This window comes from Macaca thibetana, chromosome 13 (genome assembly GCF_024542745.1).
Source record: "Macaca thibetana thibetana isolate TM-01 chromosome 13, ASM2454274v1, whole genome shotgun sequence".
Lineage (NCBI taxonomy): Eukaryota > Metazoa > Chordata > Mammalia > Primates > Cercopithecidae > Macaca > Macaca thibetana.
The window spans coordinates 101,980,394-102,008,172 of NC_065590.1; positions in this window are offsets into that span (position 1 = coordinate 101,980,394).

The window sequence follows — 27,779 nt, forward strand, 5'->3', positions numbered from 1 at the left end:
TTAAAATCCTTGGGCCTGAAACCAGGTAGAGTGCTTGCTGATAGCAAAAGATCCGCATGATGGCTCGTGAGGTGCCAGTGCTAAGGCAGCTTCTCGGCCTGTGTGGTGAGGCAAGAAAGACTCAGAAATGCATTTAGTGATGACAACGCCCTGTGTCTTCTCATTCTCACTATGTTCCCCTCAGTATCTGACAGAGACACTGCACGTCAGCGATCATTTAAAAAACGATGAATGAGGGCCGGGGGCAGTGGCTCATGTCTGTAATCCCAGCACTTTGGGAGGCAGAGGGGGGCGGATCACGAGGTCAGGAGTTTGAGACCAGCCTGACCAACATGGTGAAACCCCATCTCTACTAAAGATACAAAAAATCAGCCAGGCATGGTGGCAGGCCTGTAATCCCAGCTACTCAGGAGGCTGAGGCAGGAGAATCACTTGAACCTGGGAGGTGGAGGTTGCAGTGAGCCGAGATCACGCCATTGCACTCCAATCTGGGTGACAGGGTAAGACTCCATCTCAAAAACAGAAAAACAAAAACAAAGAAAAAACCATAACAACAAAAGAGGAATGAATGAATAAGTTAAAATAATGTAAATCCAGCTAAAATTTTTAAACAATATGAAACAACTACCAAAAGAAAAACAACCCAATTTTTTTAAAAGATAGTGTTTAATGTAATGTTGGGAAACACACCCAGAAAATTGATTTTCCCCTCAGCCCCACATTTGGCGGCTTACTGATAAGAACTATGTTTTCCTAATGTGTTAACAATCTTGTAAAAAATAATCTCCAATAACAAATGCATTTAAACTTATACCACCAATATTCTCCACCTTGCGCCATTAGCACAAAGTAAATTTTCTCTCACACAGACTGAAATCAGAGTCTTTCCATTTAAAATAATGTAAAATAAAAATGTAAAACATATTGTTTTGAAGAAAGAGGATGCATGGGGAAGATTAAGTGTCTTGAGATGTTAGCATGGTTTTCAGGTAAGTGGACAGAAAAACACTCTTGTTGTGCAATTGTCTTTCTCTACAACAATTTACTTTCTGCTTAGAATTGGCTATTACATATAAGTAAACAGAAGTGTCTACAATATGCCAGGCTATTTCCTACTGAACAAAATGGTGTTCATTTTTTATATAAATGTTGGACTTCCTTCTAATGCTCCCTAAATTATAGTCTGCTGAAAAACTGAACAAGACAACTTTTGTGAAGACCCATAATACATGTAAAACCACAAGGCAAAGAATACTGACTCTTCAATAATTCAGATGCTTGCACTGATTTAGAATAAAAATTGGGAAGAATAATAGAGAAGTACAACCACATCATTGTGTTTAATATGGCTAATGGATAATAATTTACATGAATTTCTTTGGTATGCCATGATACTAAAATATCTTCCTGTTTATTGGTTTGTTTTGTTTGAAATGCAGATGTTTCTAAGAATGTAGCTTTGTAGGACTTCTTACTTCAGGACCTGAACCATATTTGTGAAGGTCAGAGAAGGGTGGTCCTAAAAATAATACATATGAGAAAGAAAAGAAAAATATTTTACATTTCCTATTCAATTCCCATCTACAGGCATCCTTCCAAGCTATTACAGGTCTGTTCCAGACTACTGCAATAAAGTGAATATTACAATGAAAAGAGTTACATCGCTGGATGTATTTTGGCTTCTGAGTGTATATACAATTTATGCTTATGCTATGTTGTACTTTAAGTGTGCAATGACATGTCTAAAAACAGTACATACCTTAATTTAAAATATGTTATTGCTAAAAACTGTTAATGATCACCTGAGCCTATAATACATTCTAATCTACTATTTTTGCTGGTCGAGGATCTTGCCTCATTGTTGATGGCTGCTAACTGGCCAGGGTGGTGGTTACTGAAGGCTGGGGTGGCTGTGGCAGTTTCTGAAATGAAACAATGAAGTTTGCTGCATCCATTGACTCTTCTTTTCACAAAATATTTCTCTGTAGCATGTCATGCTGTTTGGTAGCATTTTTGCCCATTTTTACCCACAGTAGAATTTCTTTCAAAATTGGAGTCAGTCCTCTCAAACCCTGACAACTGCTTATTAACTAAGTCTAGGGACTATTCTAAATCGTTTGTTGTCATTTCAACAATGTTCATGGCAGCTTCACCAGGTGTAGGTTCCATAGACTCTATCTCAAGAAACCACTTTCTTTTTTTAAAAACTTGTATCTTATTTTTATTTTTTATAGGCAAGCTTTATTATGTATGAACTTTATTTCACATACAAAGTTAGAATAGCAATTTTACTTAAAAATAATTCATTATAAAGTGTAAATATCACAGCATAGATATGTTATCCAAAACTCCAAAAGGTAGTGAAACTGGTAACAGATGCTGCTACTCATCTATGGATACCTACAACCAACAACAGTATTAATGAAACTGGTCCCAGACAAGTATGTAGTATGTACCACTCATCCCTGTGCCTTAGGTAAGAGAGGATGTTCTAACACAGGCATTGCTGATGCAAAGACTCATGGAGAGTTGCTCCTTATTAACACTGCTAAAATTAGGTTCACATTTGTTACTTTGTGTAGGAGCTGATGACTCTTGTCCTTTTGTTTTTTTGAGGGATATCTTTCAATGTGTTGGCATCAAACCCACTCATTCCAAAATGTATCACAGATGGGAATTTGAGCTTCTTTACAAAGCAAACCACTGAAAATTCACTGGTAGTATCCAACATTGGTCTGTAACTGATCTCCAATAATGTGGCAATGTCATTTATTTAGAACATCATTTTCTTGATCCCACAAGAATTGACAGGAAAATAAAACTCGTAGTTAAATGAGAGCAATCATGTTATAGGACAGTTACCTTCCAGGTCTATGTCACCAATTCTAATTTCCGTGTTGTTATCAAAGGGCCTTATTTTCATTCTAACAACCAATCATCAGAACACATTGAAACTATTGTTGAGTTTCAACAGTAGTTGAGTCCAGAAGAATTCTAAAACAGTAAAGAGGAAGGACCTGCCTAAGAGCACAAGGTCTTCATCATTCCAGACTCCAAGACACAACAGAGGGAACAGGAAATCTTCAACTTTTATTTTAAGTTCAAGGGTACGTGTGCAGATTTGTTCCATAGGTAAACGTATGTCATGGTGCTTTGCTGCCCAGATCATCCCAATGCCTATGTATTAAGCCCAGCATCCCTTAGGTATTCTTCCTGATACTCTCCCTCCCCAACTCCCCTTCCAACAGGCCCCAGTGTGTGTTGTTCCCCCGTCATGTGCCCACGCATTTTCATCATTCAGCTCCCACTTGTAAGAACATGTGGTGTTTGGTTAAGAAATCACTTTCCTTTATCATCCATAAGAAGCAACTCCTCATCCCTTCAAGTTTTGTCTTGAAATTGCAGCAATTCAGTCCCATCTTCAGGCTTCCTTCTAATTCTAGTTTTTTCTTTAATTTTGTTTTGCTTTGTTTTTGCTATCTCCCATACATCTGAAGTTAATTCCTCCACCAAAGTCCTGAACTCCTCAGTCATCTGTGAGGATTAAAATTAACTTTTTCCAGACTCTCTTAATGTCGATATTTTGACTTCTTCCCATGAATTACCAATATTCTTAGTGGTAATCACCATCTACAGCAGGTATAGCTTTACAAAATGTATTTTTCAATAGCAAAGTTAAAAGTTACTCCTTGATCCATGTCTGCAGGATGAATGCTGCATGAGTAGGCATGAAAACATTGATCTCCTTGTACATTTCCATCAGACCTCTTGGGTGACCAGATGTATTGTCAATGAACAGTGATATTTTGAAAGGAATTTTTTTTTCCTGAGCTGTATATTTCAACAGTGGACTTGAAATATTCAGTAAACCATTCTGTAAACAGATGTGGTGTCATCCAAACTTTGTTGTTCATTTTTAGTGTATAGGGAGAGTCGATTTAGCATAATTCTAAAGGGTTTTAGGATTTTAAGAGTGGTAAATGACCTTGGCTTCAACTTGAAGTCACCTGCTGCATTAGCCCCTCACAAGAGAGTCACCCTGTCCTTTGACACTTTGAAGACAGACATTGACTTTTCTCTAGCTATGAAAGTTCTGGATGACGTTTTCTTTAACAGAAGGCTGTTTTATCTAAGTTGAAAATCTGTCATTTAGCATAGTCACCTTCATCAATGATCTTAGCTAGATCTTCTGAATAATTTGTTGCAGCTTCTGTATCAGCACTTGCTGCATCAAGTTGCACGTTTATTTTATGAAGATGGCTCTTTTCCTAAACCTTGTGAACCAACCTCTGCTAGAATTGAGAGTTAGAGACTTGCTCTGGACTGGTCTTTGGCTTGAGCAAATGTTGAAGCTGTGTGATCTACGCAGACCCTGAAAACTTTCTCCAGTCAAAAATAAGATTGTTTTTCCTCTCATCTTTTGTTCACTGGAGCAGCACATCTAGTTTCTTTCAATAACTTCCCCTTTGCATTCTCAACTTGCCTAACTGCATGACACAAAGGGCCTAGCTTTTGGGCCATCTCAGCTTTTTTACTGCTTTCCTTACTAAGCTTCACCAACCTTTTCTGCCTTTTAATTTAAAATGAGAGATGTAAGATTCTTACTTTCACTTGAACAGATAGAGGCCATTGCTCAGTTATTAACTGGTGTAATTTTAATGTTGTTGTGTCTTAAGAAATAGGTGGGACAGAAGAGAGAGAGAGGGGGATGGGGAAAGGCTGGTCAGTGGAGCAGTCAGAACACACACATTTATTGATTAGGTTTGCCATCTTTTATGGTTGTTGTCATGGAGTCCCACAACAATTACAACATTCCATCAAATGTCACTGCTCAGAGATGACCATATCAGATATAATAATAATGAAAACGTTGGCAATATTTTGAAAATTACCAAAATGTGAAACAGATAAAATGTAAGCACAGGCAGTGCTTGGAAAAATGGTGCCAATAACTGTTTGATGCGGGGCTGCCACAAATCCTCATTTTATGAAAAATATATATGGTATCCGTAAAGCACAATAAAACATAGTGCAATAAAATGACTTGTGCGTATACTCCACTCACTGTGGACTTAAAAAAGGGGCATTCTTTTCTCTTTTAGAGACAGAGTCTCACTCCATCACCCAGGTTGGAGTGCAGTGGTGGGATCACAGCTCACTGCAGTCTTGAATTCCTGGGCTCAAGTGATCCTCCAGCCTCAGGCTCCTGAGTAGCTGGGACTACAGGCGTGTGTCACCATGCTTGGCTAATTTATTATTATGTTCTTAGAAATGAGGTCTTGCTACATGGCCGAAGCTTGTCTTAAACTCCTGACCTCAAGCGATCCTCCTGCCTTGGCTCCCCAAAATGGTGGAATTATAGGAGTGAACCACCATGCCCAGCCTGGGGTCATTCTTATTGCCATGAGAAAACTCAGTTTGTTGAGTTCTGTGACCATTGTCCAACTGAAATACTCTTTAAAGGAAATTTTACGCTCTAATTCCTTGTTTCGTAATTTCAATTCCTAAATTATCAACATAAATACATTCTAAACACACATGTACATTTGCAGAAATAATACATGAAGTGCACCTGTCCCATTCTCAGAAGTAACTATACAAGATTTTACTATGTATTTATAGAAATTATCTATGCTTGTATAAACAAATGTATAGATGTTGATGCAGATAGAGACATGTATTTGTTTCCTGTGGTTTATATAAACAGGTGAGCATTAAACTGGTGGCTTACATTCTTAAGAGACCAGAAATGTATTCTCTCACTGTTCTCAAAGCCAAAAGTCTAAGGTTAAGACTTTAACAAAGCTGTGCTCCCCATAGATGTTGTAGGAGAGGGCCCTTCCATGCCTCTTGCAGCTTCTAATGGCTTCAGGGGCTCCATGGCTTGTGGCTGCATCATGCCATGTTCACAGGTCCCCAGGGTTGGGACAAGGGCATATCTTTAGGGACAACACAGTTTAAACCATTCCAGGGTGTATGGGCACATGTATATCTACATAAATACACAGAGATTTAGAAATTCTTGGTTTCAAATGGACTCCCAGCAAGAGACAAATGGAACCTTCAAATTGAGATAATCTGAGGAGCATTTACTAAAGAGACCATGTGTATAGGTCTTGGTAGGATAAACAGCAACAACAACAGCAAAACCCAGAAGGGGTAGTGGAGTACCCTGCAGCCAAAGGGCAGAGAGAAGGAAGTGTGAGCAGAACACAGGAGGAAAAAGTGGTTTAAAGACAAGTTGATCCTGAGAGGAGCAACTTTCTCTGGTCAGGGGAAGCCGTCAGATCTTCTCGGAGTCCTGTCCTCCACGAGGGATCAGCAAGGAGGCAGAATAGCAGAATGAGCCAAAGAGATCCACGTATGTCCAAGATGACAAGATACCATTTGCAAGGGAGCAAGCACACTACTTCTCTCTCTCTCTTTTAGAAACAGGTCTCACTGTCATCTAGGATAGAGTACAGTGGTGCTCACTGCAGCCTCCAGCTCCTGGGCTCAAGCAATCCTCCCACCTCAGACTCTCCAATACCTGAGATCGCATATGTGCGCCACCACACCTAGCCTGAATAATTATTTCTCTTAAAACAAACAAGAATTGAAGATCAGAAAGGGCAGGATTTACAACTTTTTGTCATTACAGTTATAGACAACCTGGTCATATTGCAAAGACATTTAAATATATTCTAAATGACAAAATATTTTTGAATTCCTCAGAATTAAATATATACATTTTTGATTCATCCCCTCCACCCACTGGATTTTAGAATATAGCTTTTAACTTTACTTATTGCCTAAAATTAATTGTAGAGATAGCGTGTTGTTAAGTAATCAATGATGGAGGATAACATTATGTGATCCAAATTACTGAATAGAAATTAAAGACATCTTACAATGAAAGTCATGTTCTCCCAAATGCATTGGTTAAAAAAAGTGGCAGGCAAATCTGGCGGTATTCCATTCTGGCTTCTTTGAGTTTTGCTAGTAAAAGAGAATGATTTATTCTGCTTTACAAGTTTGGTTAAATTGCCATATATTATACTTTGTCCATTCTGTCCAAAAACATAATGCATGTCAAACAGATGTAATTCTGTAGTAGAGTGCCAAAATCAAGCTTTCTTCATGTTATAAATTATTCCTTTCCTATACAGAAGATACACAAAACTTTTTGCCTTGGGCCACTAAATGATTTACTTATTTATTTATTTTATACTAAAATAGCTTGAGTCTCTTTTTGTAACTAAAGAGATTTAGTTTAACTGACTTACACTGTCCGTGTATTTGCTGATAATTCAAAAATAATGAAATCTAATTTATATTAAAATCGTACTGAACTAATTGAGTTTCCCTTTGCCTACTCCTATATTTTATCAAAATTCCAAAATATGAGGATCATCTTTACTTTTGACTTGACAATGTGCAGTTAATAAACATTCCTTGAAAACAAAAGTTTCATGTGATAGAAATGTAGGTGAATTTATTCCTGTCACGTTGCATATCTAGAAAGAAATGTCCTGAGGATGTTTTTTTTTTAGCACCTGGAAAGAGTTTTGGAGGCAGGAAATGAACTCTCCGGCACTAACCCTTCCTCTGGCCTTCCATTACATCTTGTATATTCACTCACATGATATTCATAGCAGGATATAATATTAGCAATTTTTACCGAGGAACCAAATAAAAAAATTGAGGCACCAATAACAGTTAGGTAAAACCATCAAAATGAATTTTGAAATAGACCATTGACAGTACTTCCAAACATTTAAAATAGGATGCTCCCTAAAACACCCAAAGGGCATAGCAAAAGCTGAGGAGAGGAGTTGTTGAAGATTCTTCAATAAGAGCTGCTGGGATCCTGTGAATCTCACCTCCAGGGACAAGGGTAGGAGGTTCTTAATTCTCGCCTTGCACCTAATGAGATGGGCTTTCTTTGACAGGACCACCTGCAGAGATTAAAGTGTGCCCTCTGGACTTTGTGGGACACAGTGAGCTGTCCCTGAATTGTGCCAGTTAAGTCTTCAGATGGGGAGAGAAACTGGCAGGCTAGATTAGCCCTTGTGTCAAGAGTCTCTTCAAGGAATGAGTGAGTGTTCGTAATGGACCGCATGTAAGCCGCGCACCAGCCATCTGGTGTGGAGTCCTCTCAGGTCCTTGCCTATGGGCGGACTGCCCAGAGTGTAGAAGAGCCCTCAGCAAAGGAGGAACTGAGCTGGTAGGTAGCCCCGGAATAAAGGGGATCTTCCATGTCAAGGTACAAGGGGCTTCTGAAGAACCCACTGAGGATTCACAAGATCCAGATTTTAATGCGGGCCAGACAGAAGGGTGTGAAGTCATTTTACAGCAATACCAGTTAGTTAAAACCTCTCTCTCCTCACAGCTACTCCTCCCTGCAACAAAGTCAGAAAAGGCGGTGGAGGAGTGGAGCAGGAAAGGAGGTGAGAGGAGGCAGGAGGCTGCGGGCCCTGGCTGCTCCCCGGGCTTCTGGAGTTGCCTCACCACGGAAAGAACAGGGTGCATTTATTGATGAATATATTGAAATGTGCTTTCTAATTTCTGACTCAAGATGGTGTTTCGTTCCTTAAAATGACTCTAACCTTTCAAATTATCTGAGAATAATTAGAAAATTCTTGAGCCTGTCAGAGTTTTCATTCATGGACAAGGTAAGAACTTCCCCTGTGAAATCAATTTCCAAGGGATAATGGGAACCCAAGTGACAATGGCTCCGGGTTCCCCGTGTGCTGAGTGTTCTCATCATGCACCATAACCAGCAGTTGGCCTGTGTGTGCTGTGCAGAGCCCTGTGCGCTTCCAAGGACAGCAGCTCTGCTGTTTCCACTGTGCGTTCCCAGGCTGGCTCAGTGCATTGCAAATACAGCTTACTGAATAAATATTTTACATTAGTTGGATGAAAAATTTAGCATAAGGCTAAATATCTCCAGTATTCAAGTTAGTGCATATGTGTAGTGGGTGGTATTTTGTGTGTGTGTGTGGTATACATGTGGGGGTGGTGCTGTGGTGTGTGGTGAGTGTAGTGTGTGGTCTCTGTGGTGAGTGTGATGTGAGAGATGTGGTATATATATTGTGTGTGGTATGGTGTGTGGCATGTATGGTGTGGTGTGTTTGTGGTATGAATGGTGGTGTGGTGTGTGGTGTGGTGTAGTGTGGGTGGTGGTGTGGTGTGGTGTGTGGTGTGTGTGGTCTCTGTGGTGAGTGTGATGTGAGCTGTGTGTGGTATGTAGTGTGTGTGTTTGTGAAGTGTGTGTGGTGTGGTGTAGGATGGTGCGTGTGATCTGTGTGGTATGGTGTGTGTATGGTGTGGTGTGGTATGTGGTGAGTGGTGTGATATGGGTGATGTATGTGGTATAATGGTGTGCTGTGGATGGTGGTGTGTGTGTGGAGTGAGGTGTGTGTGTGATGTGGGTGGTGCATGTGGTATAGTGGTGTGGTGTGTCATGTGTGTGGTATATGTGGTGTGGTGTAGATGGTAGTGTTGTGTGTAGTACGTACAGTGTGGTATGTGTTGTATGTGGTGTGAATGGTAATTTGTGTGCAGCACGTACAGTGTGGTGTGTGTGGTGTGTAATGTGTGTGGTCTCTGTGGTGTGATTTGAGGTATATGTGGTATGTAATGTGTGTGTTTGTGGTGTGTGTGTGGTGTAGTGTAGTGTCTGTGTGGTATGGTGTGTGTGTAGTATGGTGGGTGTTTGGTGTGATATGTGGTGAGTGGTGTGTGGTGTGGGTGATTTATGTGATATGGTGGTGTAGAGTATGTGGTGTGTGTGGTATGGTGGTGTGTGTGTGGTGTGGTGTGTGCAGTTTGTGTGGTGTGGTGTGTGTGTGTGGTATGGTGTGTATGATGTGTATGGTATGGTGGTGGTGTGTGTGTCTGTGTGTGTGGTGTGGGTGATTTATGTGGTATGGTGGTGTGGTGTGTGTGGTATGGTGGTGTGGTGTGTGTGGCATGGTGTGTGTGGTGTGTGGTATGTTGGTGTGGTGTGTGTGGTATGGTGGTGTGTGTGTGGCACGGTGGTATGGTATGGTGATGTGATGTGTTTGGTGTGTGTGTGTGGTGTGTAAGGTGTGTGTGGTGTGTGTGGTGTGGTGCGGTCTGTGTGCTGTGTGTGTGTGGTGTGTGTGTTATGGTGGTGTGGTATGGTGGTGTGGTGTGTGTGGTGTGTGTGTTATGGTGGTGTGGTATGGTGGTGTGGTGTGTGTGGTGTGTGTGGTGTGTGTGTTATGGTGGTGTGGTATGTGTGGTATGGGGTGTGGTGTGTGTGGTATGGTGGTGTGGTATCATGGTGTGGTGTGTGTGGTGTGTGATGTGTGTGGTATGGTGGTGTGTGTGGTATGGTTGTGTGGTGTGTGTGGTGTGCTGTGTGTGTGGTGTGTGTGTAGTGTGTGTGTGGTGTGGCGGTGTGTATGGTGTGGTGTGTGTGTGGTGTGGTGGTGTGGTGTGTCTGGTATGGTGGTGTGGTATCATGGTGTGGTGTGTGTGGTGTGTGATGTGTGTGGTATGGTGGTGTGGTGTGTGTGGTAAGGTGTGTGTGGTGTGTGTGGTATGGTGGTGTGGTGTGTGTGGTAAGGTGTGTGTGGTGTGTGTGGTATGGTTGTGTGGTGTGTGTGGTGTGTGTGTAGTGTGTGGTGTGGTGGTGTGTATGGTGTGGTGTGTGTGGTGTGGTGTGTGTGTGGTGTGTGTGTAGTGTGTGTGTGGTGTGGTGTGTGTGGTATGGTTGTGTGGTGTGTGTGGTGTGTGTGGTGTGGTGTGGTGTGTGTGTGGTGTGGTGTGTGTGGTATGGTTGTGTGGTGTGTGTGGTGTGGTGTGTGTGTGGTGTGGTGGTGTGTGTGGTGTGGTGGTGTGTTTGTGTGTGTCTGTGTGTCTCAGGTCTGAGTATAAGCATCACGTTAGTGATGTATAAGCAGGACTGTGGAGCCTCCCTTCTTCCCTTCCTCTGGGACTCCGTGTCCCTCCCGTCGTGAAGCACAGTGCACGGGGACCTGCCTCCGCTGTTCTCAGGAGTGCGGCCTGGGAGACAAGCATAGCTCTGCACCCTCAGGGCCAGGAACACCGAAGACCAGCCACCATTAGCCACAGGGTTTAAAGCACAGTGGGAGGAAGCCTGTCCTTCCGGAGTCCACCGGAAAAGAAAGCAGCAAAATTAACTCACATGGTAAGGAGAGAGAAGCGAGTCCAGGCCAGGACTAAGCAAACCTGGGCCTTTGAGCGAAGCAATGTCAAGACCAGCTGCCAGCCTCAGGTGTCCTACAGAGGACAGGGCCAGACCTCACAGTATTGGGACTATGGGCTCTGTGGAAACTGGGACTGGCTGGACACCCACTGAGCCAGGCAGGATCACATCCTCATGAGAAGGCTGGCGTGTCTGTGGCAGAAGGCAGCAGTTGATGGCTGGAGGAATCGCCTAAGCACCTCATGAGTGCAGTCTCAGTGCAGGCTGCCTTCACAAAGCATCGTGGACAACGAAGCTTATGAACAAATCTGTCTTATTTCTCACAGCCCTGGAGGCTGGAGAATGAAAGATCACAGCACAGCACCAGCAGATCGGTGTCTGGTGAGGTTCTTTTCTGGTTGAGGGACAGCACCTTATGGCTGTGTCCTCACATGTGGGAATGGCAAGGCAGCTCTCTGGGTCCCTTTTACGAGGGTACCAATCCCATTCACCGGGGCTCCACCCTCTGACCTCATCACCTCCTAACACCATCACCTTGGGAGTGAGGATTTATTTTCAAGGACACACACATCCAGTCCATAGCAGTGCCTTTGCCCTAAGCACAGACATGACTCTCAGGAGTTCTTGCCGTTTCAGCACAAAACTTCCCATTCAGTGGGACTTTGTTGGTTCTGTCAACTGAGGTATGATGAGGTTCCTAAATTTCGAAAAGGGAGCCTTATTCTCATAAAGGGCTACAGGCTGTGGGGTAGCTATTTTGACTGCCTGGGAAGCGTAGCCTCCAGTCAGAGGCCAGAAAAGGGCACTTGGAGGGAGGAGCAAAGGGCACAGGAATTCATGCTGAGCCAGAAGGTCAAATATACATGTTCAATAGGCTATGGGTAAAGTCATGAATATTTGTGAGGAAAACCACAGGTTTGTGCAGTTGAGCTTCAGGCCTCTTCGGGGGACCCATGTTCAACAAATGGTGGCCTTAGCAAGATCAGAGGGTGGAGTTCTTGGCACTCTGATGTCAAAAGGTGCAGCAGAGGACACGAAGACTCTTACTGTGCATCCACCCAGCCATGTCAGAGCCACTCGGTGGCCATGGGCTCTTGTATCAGGAAGAAATGCTGGTGGGTTGTTCTGCAGATACCTCAAAAGGGAGGGTCAGCATCAGGTGGTTGGTTGATGTCAGTGGTGGAGTCTTTTGAAAGGGCTGGTTTCTATTCGGTGTTAAGGAGAAAGCCTAGTCATGGTTAGCAAGGGAGAGGGTAGAACCTGGCGTGTCTGACCTCTCATCCCATCACGGCCAGAAATTCAGTCTCCAAGATTACTCTTGAGTCCCCTTGGCCAAGAGGGGCTCCATTCAAAGAGCTGGGTCTTAGGATATTATTGTTAGCTTACAGGTCTTAATGGCATTGGTTTTAGGACCAGGCACCTGGAGTCAGCTAGGTGTCCATTCTGAGTACCTGTGCTGGGACCAGAACCAGGAGGAAAGTGAACTGTAGATGCTGCCATGCACTTCTGTGAGGCGAAGGCATGGTTTATCTCAACTTATATGGAGCCTTGATTTTAACATCATCTCTTGGGCACACTAGGTGAAAATAAGGGTAGACCCTTACTTTAATTCAAAATTAGCCTATGCTAATTACTTGCATGCCTTGAGAAAGCTTTGTTAAATATTTCTAAATATAATCATAATTTTGTAGAAAGTCAATCCTTGAAGCACATCCACACACACTCATGTTTTCATATGTTTAAAATGAAGTCCCACACAGCCTACTTGATTAACCCCGTGTTATAATTTAGAACTATTTTTCAGGGTATCATGAGGTGTGAAGGTCAAAGACAAGACTGACAGGTTGAACCACTTAACAAATTCCTGGGGCAAGTCACCCCGACTCCCTTGCTGTCATCTCTCCACATCCAGCCACTGCACCCAGCACAGGCCCCACTGACCTTCTCACACTCCTACGGTCGTTGGTGACCCCATTTGTGGTGGCCCTCAACATTTTATCATATTTACATTCTCCTCATAGATTTGTAGAATGAAAACATGAATACATGAACACACTTTGTTTCCCCTCTCAGCTTTGAAAGCCTTGTTTTCAGCTCCATAGTAATTGTGTTTTGATTACAACAGATACAAACCTGCAGGAAGTATTACCCAGAAGCCTACCCCTGAGATAAGGCATCTTCAGCTTCCCAGTATCCACAAAGATAAGGGAGCCAAAGACAAACGACATTCGCAGCTATCCTGTCTCGCAGCTATCCTGTCTCTAACATTTATAGCCATTCATTTATTTGTAATTTAAGTCTGTGATTTTATTCAATATTTATTTACCTCATCCACAATTTCCTTCTCAAACATGTACTGCTATTAAACATCTTCTACTGGATATCTGTTGACACATTGATTAATAGGCATCATAGTAAACCATCTCATAGATATTCAAGTTCTTTTTAGTGCGTGGATAAGAATCCACTGACTAATAAAAATTATCACTTATTTCAAAGTCCTGTCAATATATTGCACTTACATTAAGTACAGGCAAAGACAACTTAGATGTGTGTTGGTGTCTGCCTCTTTCAGTTTCATGACTCCTCAGAGGACCCAAGCTCAACAAATGGTGGCCTTACTTATCATGATCAGAGGGTGTCGTTCTTGGCCGGCTGATGTCCAAAGGTGCAGCAGAGAGCATGAAGACCCTGACCGTGCACCCACCCAGACTTGTCAGTGGTCTCGGTGGCCGTGGTCTCTTATCAGGAAGAAATGCTGGTGGGTTGTTCTGTGGAAACCCCAAAGGGATCTTCATTGCCAATTTTCATACTCTAGAACACTTTAGTTGAAAATAAAAATATGGGTTAAAATATCTCACTGGATAAAAAAGGGGAAAGTTGTACTGGGAATTCATTCATTCGTGTTTCTAATTAAATTAGGGGATCAAAATATATGACAAAGTAAGGAAATGTCCAGTGAAAGAGTATTCACATCTACCCCGTGTTACATTTCTTATCTCTTCTTTCTTCTGTCATCCTGCCTGTCATCTGTGGGGGTGCCATTCACAGCTCTGGAGCCTGTTCGACATTGGCAGAAAAATCTGTTAGCAGGCATTGCTCCAACATCCTCCTGAGACCACACCCAGTGGCCTCACCATGACTGTCAGCACATAGAGGGAGTGTTTGGGAGAGCCCTGTTATTCTAGGGTTAGAGCAACACTCTCCCCAAAGCTACCTGACATGCAGTCATTTTGTATTATTAAACATAATGCACTGCAAATCACAAAATGACCTTTTGGTTGAGTTTCACTTTATAACCAGTGCCTTGGTGTAATATAGCTGCAGTTACAGTAACTGTTATAAAGCATTGGTATCAAAGACAGAGTTGAAAGGACAAATGAGGTATTTAAATAAATTCATCGGAGAACAGAGGAGATAGAGTCTTCCCCATCCCCAAGACAGTGACCTATTCACCTTGGTTACCTATTTGTAAATTGTTTGGTATAAACTACTGTGTTAAGGATAGAAAACCAGGTCTTGAGATGAGAAGCAGTCCTGTTGGTCTTAAAAGATCCTGTAGTTTTTGGCATTGATCCAGAAGGAAAGCATTCTATTTAATGCTCAGTTACCTCTGTCCTCAAGACCCTGTGAGTGTGAGTGTGTCTTCATAGGCACTAAGCAAACTAACTTTATTTTGAGTGCAACTCAGGCCTCAAAGCCAGTTTCCACTAGGTTGAGCAAGAAGCCTGACTATCTCACCATGTCTGGGTGCTGTTGAGGCCATGGCGTCAAGGGCAATCTGGAGTTAACTGCTTCTCATTCTTGCTTTGTGTTTCAGACAGGACCAAATGAGAGATCAGGACTTCAAGGCAGAGGACGAACGTGAGAGATAATTTAAATGTCATTAATTCATTGAGATTCTTAATCTTATTTTTCTGAATAGTTGATTAAATAGGTAGTAACACTTTTGGTTACATGCCTGGGAACATCTCAAAAAATTGATAGACTTTCTGAGCTCCTCATGGCCAAAGCCTCTTTTGGAATAATTCATATCTGTTAGTCAACTTGTAAATTATTCATTTTTTGATTAATATGCTAATTAAACATTTGCTGTTAAAAAGGTATAAATATCTCTCATTGCCCAAAGTAATTAGAATAAGTAATTATTTAAACATTATAATTCTGATGTTAAATAATAGCTATGAGATTAAAGGGAAGGAGATGACATAAAAATATGCTTGATATAATATCAAATGTTGGACCAAATAACAATATTTCATGTTGTTTATGTAAATGTAGACATATGCTTTGGAAGGCTGTAATATCTATTTCTTTTTGGACGAGTCATCAGTTTTCATTTCACTGAAATGTACAATCTAGAATTGTAATTTTGCTCTTCTCTAGCCTCTTTTAAAAAGAAAATATAAATTATTTCAATCCATCTATCATGTAACTTGTGTGTATTTTATTTAAACCTTTATTCGACAGTGAATTTTTAAATGACTATTATTACCAAGTGTGATGCCAGGTGCTGGGGATGCCAAGTTGACCAGGGCTTGGAGCGATCCACACAATTTGCAAATTTATCAGGGTATTACTCGGATCACTGGAGTACAGAATCTTGCCCATCTAGTAGGCAATAATGTGTAAACTTTAGATCATATGACTTTATCTGGTAAAAAAAATCATTGATACATACTCGATAATACACCTACATGTATTCCTATAATAAATGCATTTTTTATTACTATAAGTAGAAATGTTAAAGTCAATTTTTGTGTGAGATTAGGCTTTGACATTCCCAAATTTGCAAGTTGATGAATGCATAGAAAAATATCAAGACCCATGTCTTTATCACTAACATATTTTCATCTATGAATCTGACTCATTTAATGCTTAGTTTTACTTACATTCTAAAGAAAAGCCTAATTTCTAGATTTTAGTTATTCATTCATCTGTCCACCAATATAACACTTGCACATTTCTTAATAAATTCCATATATAAGAGTAAAATATACATGTTGGATGAGGTAGATACTGAATAATTGTGGCTGTAAATCCATAATTAAAATAGTCTTACTGATTATTTTGGTTTGGGGGTTCTAAGTGTCTACAATGTGATTGAAAGTGAACTTGTACGAAGCATTTGAAAGAAAGTTCTGCCATGTTCTTATTGATGACTTTGTAAGATCATCTTTAATCCATGTTTTCTAGGTAGACATTTTCAAACTACTTGTACATTTCTCTACGTAACTTAATTAAAGCCAAATAATAGACTCTGTAAATCCTATACACTCAATCCTTTTCTGTCACAGGAGGAGCTTATCTAATTGGTAAGCTGGGAAGAAGAAAAAGGGGCTGCACTGCCCAGGCCACCTCCCTTCAAAACTCTTGGTAGTAAGCTGCTCTTTCCAGGGGCACTTGTTCTTCCCTGCCCTCAGAGGTGGATCTTTTTTTTTTTTTTTTTTTTTTTTTTTTTTTTTTTTTTTTTTTTTTTTTTAATGTTAACAAGTTAAAGGAGTCAGTAGAGGCAAAGTATCAGCTCCTCCATCTGTCATGGAGCTCCGCCCTTCCCTGGACACAACTCACGTGTCAGACATGACACTTTGTTATGGGTGAAAGTACCAGTCTCAGTAGTAAATCAAGTGTTAATGTAGTTTAAAAATAATTTAGATAAAAATTATTGTATTTCCAAATTTCATGTTTTCTTCTTGTAACACAGTTGGCCACCTTCACATCTCAGAAGCATGTGCACATATGTTTAAAAACAGAACATTAAAGTACAGCCCAATGCCACTTTCTTTCACTAAGATGTTCCTAATCCTGCCATCCTGAAATCCTGACTTCTTCTAATACCTCATGGTCTTTTACTGGCTCTGGTTTGTGACAACCACTTTCATTTCAGGAAATAACAGCTAATATGTAATACTTGCTAATCACAGGCATTCGCTTCATATCTTCCAATGATCTGGTGGCCACTGAAGATCAGAAATCTTCTCCTATTCATGTTCGCATCATCCTAGCACCTGTGAACTGTATGCCATGAGGCTTCTTTATAAATGCCAATAAAAGAATGAGTGAATATTCTATCTCATCTCAACCTTCCAATGTGTACAGGACAAGATAGGATAGGCGGCCTTGAGACTCCATGGAGCATGACATGACTAAGACAGGAAACAAGCGGACAATTGTGGTTTTCAGTGCAGAGAAGAACCCTGGGCCAGGAGTCATATTTTTATCCAGAACCCCTGTGTAACATTTAGGTGATGCAGATGGCTCTTTGTCATTTGTCTTTTTGCTTTGCTGATAGAGTATCTTCAAATGCAACAGAAGAGATTGTAAAGTGCATTTGTGGGCAGGGTGGTAATTTTTCTGGATCAAAATAAAAAATATAACTAAGTATCTTGAATACAATTTCTCTTATAGTATATGTAACTCTGTACATAATAATGCATAGTGGAATCACTGGAACACAACACACTCAGATTGAATCTCTGAGCTATTATCTGTGCCCAGATAACTGGTGAAGTTACTTCTCCTGCCTATGCCTCAGTTTCCTCCTCTGTAAAATGGGTGTAAGCATATCAACTATCAGAATAGTTGTCAGCCTCGTATGAGGTAATGAATGTTGAACTATTCCCCTAATTATAATTGAGCAAGAATCAAACTATTACCAAGCTTATTTCATTAAGAAAAAATGCCATTTTAAAAATAACATTGAAAAGTTAGCCCAAGACAACAGTTCAAGAGCTTAGAAGAGTTTCCAGGAGTGAATACAGTTTTTATAAAAAGGAATAAATAAATAAATCATTGAGGGGGATAGCCCCACAGTAATTGCTAGGGAAAGATACAAAAGAAAAGCAGACAAGTGATACACATCTTCTTTTCTTAATATGTTTTCTTAAGATTTACTGCTTCCTATATTATTGTTGTAAAACTCTTATGAATTTCTTCATTTTTTAAAAGCAAAGCCTGTCAAGTGGTTCATGAGCTGAAATACGGAGATAAATAGCCAAAGAACCAGGAAAAATCTTAGGACCTAAAAGGTGCTCAGGTAGAGCAAATACACAGTTTATACACTGTAAGGGCAGCAAGGGTCGTTTATAAAGTAATATTGAGCATATCTGAGTTTTTACAATTTCTTTGTTGCAAGAAATTTTTTGAATTTGCCTCCTTTACCCAACAATAGACACAGGCTAATGAACAGGTGTCCTCCAAATGCCTGAACTCCAAAAGAGAAAACAGTATTTGCAAAAGATAACATGAAATATGCAAATGAAGACATGTCCTTGCTATGGTATATTTTTCCCATTAGGAAGAGGGATTGGTACAGAGAATAGGCATTTCTCACATCACTTGGCCCCACCATTCTCTATCAAAGGGTGATCTCTGGACTATTTGCATCAGTATCCCCTGGGAATTTGTGAGAAATCCAAATTCTTGGACCCATCTAAAACTGACTAGAGCTGAAAATGTTAAGGTCAGGCCCATCAATCTGCATTTGAATGGTCCCTCTGGGTGGTTCTGATATACATTCAAGTTTGAGAACCACTGATATATACACTTGACACATTAAAATATGAGTGAGCATCCTCACATTTACACCATACAACCTCAGGACTGGAGGGTGCTGGTAGCCCAGGACGCTACCTGAGTTGCTCTATGAACATCCTTGTTTACAACTTGTGCCTTATTTTTGAATTTTAATATAAATAGCTAGCTAACTAGACAGACACAGATGTAGATACAGACAGTGGATACAGAGAAGTGTAGACCTGTATTTCAGCCCCAAGTTAGTGATTAATCACAGAGAAGAGAACCCAAGACAGAATGGAAATAGACTTGGATTCCTATAGAGCAGAATTTGAATGAAGGTTGTTCACTTCCTTCTCTTCTCCCTCTCCAGTCTTCCATAGTGCTTCATTCTCCCCGCACCCCTCCAAGCTAATGGTTGTTTTGTCAACATATGTGAGATGAATATGCAGATTAAAGAATCTCTTAGGTAAAGGTAGGCAAGCTTTCCCAACCCATTTATTTTTGTGAAGAGAAAACCAAGGCTCAGAGAGACCCCTCTTGCTCAACTGGATTTTACTAACTCTTTGGAGTGCCTCAGATAACCAGCAAGAAAATTCTGTTTTCTATTCTATTAGTGCTGGAAAACATGCTGTTCACCCAGGGGACACTCAACAAAACCAGGGAACAATCAACAAAGAGCAGTGGTTGGTGCCAGTCAGCCTGAATGCAGGCATCTTGATAACAATAGATGGCAAAGCTAAAGTTCACAAAGGTGAGGATTTAATTCTCTTCTCAGGCTTCACGCTATTTGTTTTCATAATGTCTGAAATGCTCTCTACATCTTTGAGGAAACGCACACTCTCAGTGCCTTTTTCAGAGAAAAGAAAAAGTACAGCATTATTCTGAAGAGTAATTACATTTAAAATATGTTCATCTAAATTATAAAAAAATCTATAAAATTTTATATAATAATTTTGCAAAAAATAAGAAATATGTCTTTTTCATTAAGCTTATGAATAAAATAAAAAGCTTATTCATTCCTTTCTTCTCCAGAGATTTGCATAATGCGTAGCTATAATAGATGCTCACTGAATCTGTTAATTGGATGATTGAATGAATTAATACAGGAAAAAACCCTCACTGTTCATGAGTTGAGTCTCAATTTCTAAGAATTCATTTATTCATGGCTTCTTATCACACCACCATCTGAGACAGAAGGTAATACTTGATTCAACAAATTTCTACTGAGTACTTAATCTATACTCAACACGGACTTCTAAACAAATACTTGTCAGTGTTGGGTAATAAATGCAACAAAAATAGTATTTACTTGGCACTAAAATAATACAGGTGGTATCATTTATTTTTTCCAAAGGGTCAAGAAATTCTTGTACCTAAAAATAAAATTGAAGCTGGTTTTGAAGAGTGAGTGTGAGTATTGAAAGGCAGGCAATGGAGGGCGTTTCAGGAGCTAGGAAGGGTGTGCACCAAGGTTTAGAGCCATTCAAAGGTGGCACCTTGCGTCTGCTCTGCTGTGTTTTTTGAATGAATCACAGTGGTCCAATTTCTAGAACTGATCAAGAGGTACATTTTTTTAAACCACATGCTTGAAGGAGGATCCTATACATCCAACAAACCCTTATTCCAAGACACTTTTCTGAATGTTTCCTTGGATACTGGGTGTAGATGCCCTCCAAGAAACCAACTCCTCTGTGAACTACTTAAGTAGTTCTCTGTGTAGATACAGTCCTTGAAGCAAACGGTGTTATCTTATTTTCAGTGATAAAGTACCTGCTGTTCTCTTCTCTCCTAGCCCTGTCCTGATATTTTCTGTAATTGTATTAAACGGATTTGTTCCAGGAACACCTTTACTGTAATTATCGTTAAGGAAATGAACTTCACACCTGAGTATCCAGACCTGCAAGATTTTATCTGCACATCAATGTTGAATTATTAGTTTGTAACACTGGCCAGGTTGGTGAGAAAATAAATGCATGCAGGCCACACTGAAGAGATAGGAATCAGCAAGCCCTGATTACTGGAAACAGCCTTTGAGATCCTTTGCTAGGCATTGTGCTGTACAATGTCACTTGAATTGCTGCCTGGCATCATTGGCAATAAAATGTCCTTGCAGAAACGTGTAGTTTCCTGATGAGCATGCACTCACAGCAGGAAACAAGGAACATCATCTTACTTCATTTGATTCATTACCTATGTGTTCTTTCATGCAGTAGATTTGCAGAGGTTTTATTACATTTAGAATTTTGGGAGATATTTTATAATGCTCGTTAAAAGGATTATACAACAGAGAATGTCTTTCTCAGGAAGAATGCACTAAAGCCAGTTACTATACCAAGATGTACCACAGACTGGTTAACTTGTGGGTTAAACGACATCTTCCTATGATAATAATGACTTGCAGAAATATACTAATCCTTTATTTTTACTTTTTTTTTTTTAGACAGTGTCTTGCTCTGTCGCCCAAGTTGGAGAGCTGTGGCAATCTCAGCTCACAGCAACCACCTTCTCCTAGGCTCAAACGATGCCCCCACTTCTTAGCCTCGAATTACCTGGGACTACAGGCATGCACCACCACTCCCAGCCAATTTTTGTATTTTTTGTAGAATCAACATTTTGCTGCGTTGCCCATACTGGTCTTGAGCTCCTGAGCACAAGCCATCCACCTGCCTGCCTTGGCCTCCCAAAGTGCTGGTATTACAGGTGTGAGCCATGGTGCCTGGTCTAGTCCTTACTGTTTATTGAGAACATGTTTAGAAATACCAGTTAGTAAGTGAAAAAGCCATGATTCAAACACTGCTGCTGCCAAAGCCCAGATGCTTCCGCCTTATGTGTATACTTGTGTTTGGGGATGGAAGGAGGATGTTGTCTGTCTACACTAGCCAGAAGCACAACTGCATGTCTTCAACTCCTTCATCTCTTACCCTTTGCTTTTATCCCACTAACCTTTCTTGGGTCCTCTGTCACCTAAACAAGCTGAGTCCCAGTTTACTCATTAAAAAAAAATAATAATAAAAGGAGTAGAGTAATAATTCTCATTCCATAGGGTCCTTCTGAAGGTTAAATGTAATCATGTCTGTAGATTGCTCGGTGCATGCAAATTTAATTTCGTCTCCGTTTTGTGCCTCCTTGTTATGAAAATTTGCTCAAGGGATTGTGCTTATTTCTGTGTTTATTGTTGTTTCAATCATGCTGGTGTTTAGGATCATTGAAGACCCATGACTGCCTTCTTGATTCTAGCTACAGGAGTATTAATATAAATGGGGAATAGATTCTGACTCCAGGGTCTTCCTAAGTGGAGTGCAAAGTACACAGAGACAGTTCTGTGTGTTAAGCTCCACAATAGCAATGTGAGATAAGGTCTGGGAGGTCACAAAGAATAAATAAGCAATTATACATGCAAGTCCTAGGGAAAGAGTGTGGTCCTGATGTTAACACCTTTTCTTCTCCATTTTATTGCCTTAGGCTATTAGTTACTTAGCACATAGCCCTAATAGATATTGATAAGATATAGTTATCAGGAGCAATGCAATCCATCAAAAGACCCTCCTCTGAATCTTGTTTTTTTAAAATATATTGTTGGTTTATAGGTTTATAAAGCATATAAAAATATCTGGATCTACTGTGTTAAATAAGTAAAAAGTAAATGTATTTTGCCATTCCTCGTTAACTATATTAATTGATAGTATCTATTTGTAGACAATCTGATTGTTAAGACTTTTAAATAATGAGTCTGGTCTGCCCAGAATTGCTGACACTTACTGAATACATAAAATAAGATTTCTGTCAAATGTACTTTTTAAGTGATATTTCCCATTATTCTGACCATATGCTATTGCAATGTCATTTTCTGTGTATCATGGAAACTTGTGCTTTCATTTTCCATGCTGGGGACGTTGCAGGGCTTAGGACCTTTGCCACCAGGAGCACGTACAGCTGACAACACCAGCTCTGTGGCCACTGGGCTCTACCACAACCTGGGACCTCCCAGATGGTAATCATCTGGGACAGGGCTGGCTCGTAGCAGCTCCTCTATCTATCCTTGAGAGAAAGATTGCAGGGAGTGAGATAATAGAGTAGATTTTCCTAGGGTAAAAGCTCTCAGAAGTAAACATTCCAAAGCATTATACATCTGTGTCTATTTTTCTTTAGTCTTAGATTACAAACAGGCAAACATTTCCTGGGAGCGTTGATAGCACAAGTGTGGCTTGCAGAGTAGAAAGGATTTTTCATGTTACCATGGGGACACCTGAGTGTGAAAAAATATAACCTTTCTCTCCCCTTAGCTCTTAAGATAAGTGCAGAGCTTGAAGCCTTTTATCTGTGGCCATTTATTTATTTTTATATATCTTTTCAAAACTACAGCTTGCTTCATTTTCTTTCATGACAATTTCATGAAAGGCAGTGTCTTTTAAGCAGCCGTGTCTTTACTGAAGTGTGAGTTTTCACTACAGTGGACGGACCCCTTGCTGGACGTCAGCCCGGCCCCTGGCATGTGCAGCACTGAGCCTGGGCTCCTGCCCCACAGAGACAGGCAGTGGAAGGAGAGCAGCATGACCAGAGCTCAGGACTTTGTGAGACCCCCTGCATCCAGATCCCGACGTTCCTGCTTCAGAGGACAAACATGGTTCCAACTTTCTCACAACTGAGAAAATGATAGCCAATTGCCTAACACACAGAGGTGAACTGCTGATGATTACTCGTTATAAATGAAGTGACTTTTGACCCAGCATAAACCCTAGCAGATTGCACACCCACCCTGTCTCTTGAGTCAAAAGACGCTGTGCCACCCAGATGCACTGTTCGGCAGAGGAGCAAAGGCGGTTCCCTGCAGGGAGAGAGGATGCTCCATGTCCCCGGGGATCCAGGCATCCTCCTCCCTTCTAAGGGGCATAGAACATCTGAGGAAAGTTGATAACTTTCTCAAGAATCAGCTCATTTCAGCACAAATCTTGATGTATAGATTTGCTTAATAAAATGAATTTATGAATGAGGAGCGAGGGACATCATGCTTCAAAAGTTGCATCCAAAAAACACCGAAGAAGAATCCCATCTACTGAGGAGGCAGAAAGTGGGTCAGAAAGTGTCACTTCCACACAACTGATAAGAAAAAGTTGGCCGGGCGCGGTGGCTCAAGCCTGTAATCCCAGCACTTTGGGAGGCCGAGACGGGCGGATCACGAGGTCAGGAGATCGAGACCATCCTGGCTAACACGGTGAAACCCCGTCTCTACTAAAAATACAAAAAACTAGCCGGGCGAGGTGGCGGCGCCTGTAGTCCCAGCTACTCGGGAGGCTGAGGCAGGAGAATGGCGGGAACCCGGGAGGCGGAGCTTGCAGTGAGCTGAGATCCGGCCACTGCACTCCAGCCCGGGCGACAGAGCGAGACTCCGTCTCAAAAAAAAAAAAAGAAAGAAAAAAAAGAAAAAGTTAATATAGTTACAGAATTATAACCTGTCCGAGTCCCCTAAAGAAGTGAAAAACTCCACAGACGAGAGAAAGGGCTCAGAACCCCATTCACATCTGGAAGATTTGGGGGGTGAAGGTGATGGACATAAAGGCACTGAAGAAGGCTGTGGACATTTCATTGCCTTCTGAAAGTCAGGTGTAGGCTGAGGGCACAGTGCCTGGGTCCCCAGAGCCTCAGTGAGTCCTCACGCAGGAGTGCCTGCCCCTGGGGCACCAGTCCCCCAACCTCCCACCTCTCCAAGGCCTGGACTACCACACTTGGTTCTCAGTTGGCTGGAGTCTAGAAATCGTGAATATATTTACCCTCCGTCCAGAAGCAGAAAAGCCCTACAATATTTTAATTCCTCTCTTCCTGTCTTGGTTTATGTAATGGTTTTGAGTATTTTAGCTGCGTTGTATTTTAACCTGATGAAATGCTGGTATTATTCTAAGTCAAGCTTGTTTATATTAATTGCATACTTATCATTCTTCCCTCTTTATTCCTCCTTCAAAACTTTCAGCCGGGATTACTCTCTTTCGACCTGATATACAACTTTTAATATTTCTTTTAAAGCAGATCTTCTGGTGGTTCATTCTCTTGTTTTTTGTTTGTCTGGATTTTTTTTCCCCGTCCTCATTCTTAAATTAGGTCATATAATTACAGGTTGAGAAATGTCTTTTCTCAGCACATTGAAGGTACCTCACTGAAATCTGGTTTCCATTAGTGACATTCAAAATCTTGTTGGCCAGGCATGATGGCTCACACCTATAATTCTTGCTCTTTGAGTGGCCGAGGTAGACGGATCACTTGAGCTCAGGAGTCCAAGATCAGTCCGGGCAACATAGCAAGACCTTGTCTCTACCTACCGCCTCTGCTCCTCAACAAAAAAAATCTTGTCAATGTAACTCTGGCTCTTTTGCAGATACATGTCTTTTTTGTCTTGCTACTTTCTAGGATTTATTTCTACACTATCCATTCCGTTCCATTTATTTATCATTTTGCTCATTGTAGTAAATTTCAGTGATATTTCTGATGTTGAACATGGTTCTTACATTACTGAAATAAATACAAGTTAATTAAGGTATATGTTTTAATACAACTTTTATTTGTTTATCTAATACATATTTAAGGATTTTGCATTTACAATCATAAATGAAATAAGTTCTGAAGTTTTTCATTTTCCTCCTTCATTTTTAGAATCAAACTTGTATTAACATAATAAAATGTTTATTGTATTAAAAAGTAACAGTGGGGAGAGGAAAAAGTGTTTATAAGATCTTTGATGACTGTTTCAAATCCATTTAAGGTTGTTAGTCTACTCAGGAATTTTGTTTCTTTTCAACCCATTGTTAACATTCTGTATTTTCTAGCAACTCATCTATTACACTTGGACCACCAAAGTTATTCATATATACTTATTTTATTTATTTTTTCTGTAATCTCTGTTATCTGCTTGGCTGTTTCCCAATTTCTTAATTTAGTGTTGTATTTTCTTCTGTTTTTCTTTTCTTTTTTTTGCAACGTGTGGTGCATGAGCTTGTTACATCCAACAACTGGAGTTGTTAAACTTCTTAATTGCTTTGTTTTCGACATTATTTGATGACCCGGGCTTGTAAAACTCTTTTATTACTTTTTTTCAGACATTACTTTCTGTTAAACTGATTTCTGCCTCGCATTTATTATATGTCTTTTCTACTTTCGTCAGTATTTTAATTTGTTCATCTTCCAACAATTTCTTTTGAAACCCTAGCTCATTCATGTATTCTGACAAATGTAAAGGTATAAAATTATTTTCATGATCTGATATTAGTATGTGCTCCAAATTCTGACACATAGCATTTACAGTGTTGATTTATAATTATTTCCCAATTTCCTCAATGCTGTTTTTCCTCAACTCAAATTATTTTATAATGTTATATAATTTTCAGATACCAGAAATTTCTTTTTGCTTTCATTTTGTTAACATTTTCTCATTTTATTGCATTCAATAAAGTGGGTATAAAGTTGATCCTTGGAAATTAATGTGTGTGTTTGTGTGTGTGTACACTAATGCCCAGTAAAATTTCATGAATAATTCATATATTATTTTAAAAACAAAGTCTCTGTTTTGTGTAAAGTTCATGCACACATATCTATATTAAACCTTATTGTTATTCATATCTTCTATGTCTTTGCTTATTTTTTACTTTCTTGATCTACCTATTTAGGAAAGTTATGTTAAAAAAATTCCCAACTATATTTGTTAGTTGATATATTTTACCTGGTAATTTTATCTGTTGTTGTTTTATTATTTGGGGTTGGTTATGGTAAAAATTCATATGTTCATCAATATTATTTCTTCTTGATGCATTTTTTTTCTCTTGCTGATACGAAATGTCCCTTTCTATTCATTGTCATTTTTTGTCTTAAAATTAAATCTATTTTTTTGATAGTCAAATAGGTACTCTTCCTTTCTTTGCTCTATACTTCTTAGCTCTCTTTTTAAATTTTCAAAGTTTATGTGTCTTATCTTTCTGTTTTTAAGTACTTCTCTTATAAAAAACAAGGGCAGAGAATTGTATTGTATTGTTTGTTATTATTTCATTTTAAACAATCCCAAGAGTTTATATTTTGGTTGGTGGATTTAATTCATTAGCATTTATTGTAATTACCAAATCTTCATTCCCAAACATGCTTTATAACTTTATCTTTGTATTTTCTAGTATTTCTCACTCTCATTTTTTATTTCTATTTTTTGGACATCAAGTACAAAAAATAAATGGGTACTTCTGCTTAGAGCATGAAATCATTATGGGTACATGCAAAATTCTTTCTTAGTTTATGAACTCATTTACTATTTTATCTTTTTGCTTGTTTATTTTTCCTTTTTTTATATTCCTGTTCTACATGCTCATTTCTTTCCCCACTGTAGAAAACCAACTCATTGTGTTCAGTTGTGCCTATCATTACTATTTGACTATGATTTTGTAAAATATCTACTGTCGTTTTATACTGTGACTTTAATTGAGCAAAATACTGTAATATCATGCATCTCCTTCAATTTATTTCTTTTGTCTACTCTTAGTGCCATATGTTGAAGATGCATACTTATTACTCTTAACCACCTTTTATAAGCTCAGACTCATATATCTCAGTATAAACTGGCTATTTACACTAATGGCTACAACATCTCATAAGAGACACCCAAATGGAAAGTCATCAGGTTTACTGAAAATGGGCATTTCTTCCCACGTAAACTATGTCATAATCCCCCAACCCCCTGCTCAAGTATAAAAATCTCACAGTGAAAACAGAAATCTAAACTCTATTATGGACTAAGTCCATGCTTTCATTCACTGTATTAGAGTATTCAGTTAATCACCTATTGCTGTAGGTTGTATTTCCTGAACAGCTCTCGGATCACTACCTGTGCCTAAGTGAAGTACCTCATTGCCTCTGTCTATGTCATTGTAAAAATAATCTAAGAGCCCACCTCTTTAAGCCTCCAGAAGTGGCTCTGTAACATCTTACATGTTGTTTCTGGTGTACTTTCTAGAGCACATGTCTGGTCAGCTTATGGGTCTTCAGTGCTTTCTCGTCACATATGGGGTACAGTCTAAGTTTCTTGGTTAAAACCAAACCCTCCCTGTTTTTCCTT